We start from the raw sequence: 6,310 nt of genomic DNA, 5'->3' as shown, positions 1-6,310 counted from the left end.
CATTTTAGTACTTTTACTTTTGATACTTAAAGTACATTTTGATACCAATACTTTTGAACTTTTACTCAAGTACATTTAAAATCCGGACTTTTACTTGTAACAGAGTACTTCTACATTGCAGTATTGATACTTTGACTTAAGTAAAGAATTTGAGTACTTTTTCCACCACTGTGTGTGTGTGTGTGTGTGTGTGTGTGTGTGTGTGTGTGTGTGTGTGTGTGTGTGTGTGTGTGTGTGTGTGTGTGTGTGTGTGTGTGTGTGTGTGTGTGTGTGTGAGAGAGAGAGAGAGAGAGAGAGAGAAAGAGAGAACTGTAAGTGAACCTGAATGTAACTGACACTATTATGTAAGGCTAAAGACACAATATGCTATATTTGGACGGCAAACGTCAGAATCTTATACCCCAGAGGTTGACCCCTCCTCCTGTCAGGTTAATTAGAAGTTGTTTTTCGAGCTGAGAGAAACCACACGTCTCATTCTAACCGTCTACTCATTGCGCTATATGCAGTACCTGTATACTCTATGGCCACGCGTTGCCAGATCTTACTGTATGTCTTTACCTCCAATAATGGTGCGTTTAAATGGTAAAAGTGTGGAGTGTGGTTCATGTACAGTATACAGCGCTTTCCACCCGAGAGAGACGATATAAGAGTGTCGCATCAAAGTAGGGAAAACGTTCACTATTTAAAAATGTTCCTAAGAATGATGACGAAAAAGGTTACCGTTTTAGCAGTGGTGGAAAAAGTACTCAAATTCCTTACTTAACACATGGGGTGCAAAAAGTCACCCAGAGTGCCAAAACCGTATTTAAACGGTTTTGGTGTCGTTTTGTTTTTTTCGTTTTTTTCCGCACGGGAGGGGCTAGAGCAGCTCTGGGAGTACCCATTGTGATCCTGAGAAGGATAGGCCAAGATGGATCACCGGAAACCGGCTCCCCATCCGCTTCCTGTCTATTTCCTTCTTTAAAACGCCTATATCTCCGAATCTGTTTCCGGTGCGGAAAACCGGTCATGCGTGATGCGCGACCCCCCCCCCCCGTTGTAACTCGCGAGTGAAATGTTATTTTTCCAGGATGTAGCCAGGGTCATGGCGCTACATGAATGGATGCTTTTTTTTGGTGGATTTGCTCGTCGTGGAGTCTAGAGCTTTAAACAGCAAAGCGCAGTCAATGGGGAGAATGCTGGCACCCACGGTAAGTTGTTACTGTATGAAAACATTCAGGCACCCAATGTGTTAAGTAAAAGTACCAATACTGCAATATAGAAATACTCTGTTACAAGTAAAAGCCCAGAATTCAAAATTTACTTTAGGGCTGAAGTGGTTAATGTATGTTTCATAATATCATCATTTAAATCTGAAAAGCAACCAGTAACTAAAGTTTACAAATAATTGTAGTGGAGTAAATATACTTGGTTACTTTACACCACTGTGTTTTAGACATACAAGATTTCCACCCGACAGCAATAATATTATATACAGTCCGGTTGATTCAATAACACCCCCTCTATCATAAAAAAAACCCATTTCCTAACGGTGAGTGACTGAGGTCCAAGTCAGGGCACAGAAACCCAAACCCACTCCCCTCAGGCTGCCTCCAACACAGCCAGCGATCAATACATCACTTCAGCATTTTTAATGAACGACTAAAATCAATACGTTTTTAATATTTTCTGCTATTCTAATTGATATACTGGACGCCACCCTGAGACCACAAAGGAGGAATATGTACTGTAGATCATTGGTTCTCAAAGTGGGGTCCGGGGACCCCCAGGGGTACTTGAGGGGGTTCCAGGGGGTCCCCAGCTAAATGATGGATAGAAACCAAATGGACCCTTATGGGTCTGTAACTCTCAGAGTTAAATTAACATTGATTTTACAATATAAATTGGGGTCCCAGAGATATAAATGCCATTAAATGGGGGTCCGTAGCCTAATGCATGTCAAACTGGTTAAAATGGTTGAGAATCACTGCTAGAGCCGTAAAAAATCTTCTCTTATGGGGGGGTCCCTGGCTTATCTTTTCAAATGGGGGTCCGCGGGCTAATAAGTGTCAATTTGGGGGTCCCTGGAATGAAAAAGTTTGAGAACCACTAGATCATGTCAGCAGCCATATAGCTATAACAGGAGGAGGAGGAGGAGGAGGGGTGGAATATTCTAGATGAAGACACACAGCATGGGGTCTAGTGATAGCCAGCTTAGCATTATATTGTCGCTGTCGGGTGGAAAGCGTGTACAGTACGTCGAAAACCGTTGAAAATGGGTGAAATGCTCCTTTAAATCACTGGTTTCTTTCAAAATTGGCCTGAAAAATCATCCATCAGGACTTCAGGAGGCCACAAGGGGAGGTCAATGTCAATTCCCTTTAAAAGGAGGTGTGGCCGTTTTTACCTTTTCTCCTGTGTACAATCGTGTTAATTTGTTATGCGATGAATTTAACACATAGGACCACAATGGAAACAAGTCCTCCAGGACTTTTTTGTGTTATCCTTTTAGCCTTAATGTTGGACTGTACCACGTGCCGTTTTACACTTCTGACTAATAAAGTATTCAATCGATCAAAAAAACCCACAAAGATCCATGTTTCACAACCTCAGACAAGCGATGAGATAAAACATGCATTCTGTTTCTCGCTCCTGTTGACCACGGCTAACATATTATGCTTCAGTGGTTGCTATGCCAACTCTTGTGGTAACCAGGGATCAAATGAGGAAACCATCTTTGGTTTCTCTCATTTGTTTGTTTACTTATTTCGGTCGGTAGATAAAACCCTCAACACCCATGGTGACATTATTTACTGGGAATATTATTATTACTATTATTATTACTAGACCGGCCTTCTCGGAAACAATGCAAGTTAAAACAATGCTCGTTTGATGTTGAGTTTGAAGTTGGGTCAGTGGTTCTGGACAACCGCCTATCCAACCAACTCTACGCCGCGTACGACACTCCCTCGGGTCGTTTGAAGTCGGTCGGTCAGACGGTTCTCGAGATACGTGAACTACATACAGACAGACGGACATATGGACAGAGATTTCACTAATTTATAGTAGGATTATTGCTATTATTATGCAATGATAATCCAATTCCCAATTGGTTATTACTAGGGATGGAGCTCGAAACCCGAGCCCATTACAAACCCGGTTCTGAGTTTATCGAGACCCGGGTCAATAAGCTTTGTCGAGCCTGTTATTGGGTATAGCGGCCCATGAAGTCATGTCTAAACGATCAAGTCAAGAGGCGATCAGGAAATAAATCTAATCACCCACGCTGGCACAAACATGTCGGTCTAGAAGTGTATTGATACCTGCCAACCAGCGCTGCCCAAGGGGAAAAAAAGGAAGAAGAATTTAATTGGCTCACTATTGGATACATCGCCTTTTTAAGGAGGCCGTGTGGTCGCGTCTTTGCTGTGTTTACATGTGCGGTGGAACAATGGCGTTACGAGGGAAACGCTCAAAAGTTTCGATAAGCGTGATCTATAAGGTGCTCATTATCAATACAAATGAACGAGTTCCATCCCTAGTTACGACTGCGTTCCGAAATGTTGCGGGCCCTGTGTGGGCAATCCGGCCGGGCGGGGATTTGCACACTTTTCTAGTTAGTGCAATTATTCATTGGTATTAAGCAGGATGAGTCTCTTTTCTCATCATGCACTAGAACGTCTCTCATCTAAAACATGGAGTGACCCATTTTCTGGGAGAGACAGAGAGAACTCCAGTGCTTACGTTACGTAACACTCACTTCATAAGACAGGCTGCAGGAGAGGAAGAAAGCAACAACAACACCGAAGCAGCTTTGGTCTTCCACAAAAAACTCACCCTACTTTCCCCTCAAGCGATCATCATTCTATGTACCGGCTAAGGCTGATTTATCCACTTAAACCCCATATGGTTGAGTGGAGTCCCTCAGGGCTCTATTCTAGTGTACTTTTCTGTTTTCTGTTGTTGTGGGGAAAGCTTTTGCCGAACATAGCCGATCGACTATACTGTAGCTCACAACGCCAATGTGAGCTCGTCGATAGGCTATTTTCCTGCAAGAGCTTTCCCCTCAATATGGATGTTGGGGTTTAGTGTTTCAACTTGGTTGCGCGTCGGTGGCGTGCACCTTCTGTCCGGGCCCGTTTATACTTCACCGCACGACGGTGTTGGGTGGCGTAAAAATATAGGATCTTCCAAGTTCATAATGCATCGTGGACGCCAGAAGAAGTACCAAAAGTAGAAAGTACTCATTAGGCAGAATGTCCCATTTCACAAGTTTTCAAATGTATAAAATGTATAAAAATTAAAGTAAGAAGGTGGGCGCTATAGAAGATCTGTGTTTTCTTTTTGCTCACAACACCTCCTAATAACAGCACTCAGACCACATATCTCTATAAAATTATAACACTTTTTGATTACCGTTTTTGTGAATATATACAAGCTCACAGCACGTCGCGGATCTGACGCGTTGTGAGCTTCTTTTTTTCTTCAGCGCACAACACTGTCATATGTACGATGGAGAATAAATAAGGGAGAAAGGGCCATTCACACCCAAACAATAAAACAATAACGATATTTATAACTATACTGTATATCGTTCACCATTGTCTTTGTTGTTGTGGGGGTGGTGTTGACTCGATTTCTATAACTGTGTATTTTTTTGTTAGCGTTGTAGTTGTGGTGCTATGGTGTGAATGGCTGTTTACTCTGAAGCGCTAGTTACAGGGGAAAATGAATTAACTACTGTTTTTCATAATAACTACAGTACTTAAACCACTTAAAGGAGTAGTTCACCCAAAAAAGGACTTATTTTTTTATCAATTGCACACCCCATGAAGCTTTGAATCCATGGATTTATTTGTGTTTTTGTCGCATTCCTAAGGTAATAATTTGATTCCTGTCTCCTACCGGCTAATGTATCTGGTAGGAGACTCTTTGTGTCTCCTACCGGAAATACACCCGGGCATCAAATTATTGGCTTAGGAATGCGACAAAAAACAAAATAAATCCATGTATTCAAGGCTTCATGGGGTGTGCAATTGATAGAAAATAAATCATTTTTTGGGTGAACTCCTCCTTTAAACCCCAGTATCTGTAGTGTGGGGAATGCTTTCCCCACAATAATAGAGAACTGAAAATACACTAGTATAGAGGCCTGTATATAGAGCCCCATATAGGGTTTAAGTGGTTACACCCCTCTAGTCTTAGAGCATTGGTTCTCAAAGTGGGGTCCGGGGACCCCCAGGGGTTCCTTGAGGGAGTTCCAGGGGGTCCCCAGCTAAATGATAGATTAGGAACCAAATGGACCCTTATGGGTCTGTAACTCTGAGAGTGTACAGATGGAACCAAATGGACCCTAACGGGTCCATTTGGTTCTATTTGTACACTCTCAGAGTTAAATTAACATTGATTTTACAATATAAATTGGGGTCCCAGAGATAGAAATGCCATTAAATGGGGATCCGTAGGCTAATGCAGGTCAAACTGGGGGGGTCCTTGAAATTACAATGGTTGAGAATCACTGCTAGAGCCGTAAAAAATCTTCTCTTATGGGGGTCCCTGGCATGTATTTTCAAATGGGGGGGTCCGTGGGCTAAAAAGGGTCAATTTGGGGGTCCTTGACATGAAAAAGTGTGAGAACCACTGTCTTAGAGAACCTTGAGTAACAACTGTACTTGGATCGCTTTCTCCCGTCTACACGCCACATATCTCTGGCAAAAAAAAATGCCTATCTACAAGCCCAGTGTGAGTTTGCAGATCTGCTGTTTTTTGACGAATGTCGATGTTCCACGCCCCCAGGAACAGGCATTGCTGGGTGGGGTTCAAGTGGTTATAAGCTTTTGTCTCTTCCCCTTGTCTGGCCATTCCAATCATAAATATTGATAATGAAAGTGGTATAATCGCATACACTCGAGGTGGAAACAGGTTTTCTTTTTTTGTTTTTCTTCCTTTCTTGTCTTTTAACTGTGCCTAGCGGGCGATGGCTGTGTGTGTGCGTGTGTGCGTGTGCACGTGCGTGTGTGTGAGTGTGAGTGTGTGAGTGTGTGTGTGCGTGCGTGTGTGTGCACGTGCGTGTGTGTGAGTGTGAGTGTGTGAGTGTGTGTGTGTGTGCGTGTGTGCGTGTGCACGTGCGTGTGTGTGAGTGTGAGTGTGTGAGTGTGTGTGTGCGTGCGTGTGCTGGAGGAAACGGGGGGAGCTGAGACTGGCTGTTTTTTCTGCTTTTAATCACGTAGCCTGGTAATAATCCCTGTGTCTCAGCCCTACTAGTGCTGGAGCATCCATAACCGGCTCACTTCAAGGGGGAATAGGCTTACGGAGGGTAAAAATAATACAT

Source organism: Gymnoscopelus microlampas, assembly GCF_963454915.1.
Source record: "Gymnoscopelus microlampas genome assembly, chromosome: 11".
In the NCBI taxonomy this organism is placed as follows: Eukaryota; Metazoa; Chordata; class Actinopteri; order Myctophiformes; family Myctophidae; genus Gymnoscopelus; species Gymnoscopelus microlampas.
The sequence above is the reverse complement of the archived record's forward strand: the minus strand, read 5'-3'. Positions refer to the sequence as shown.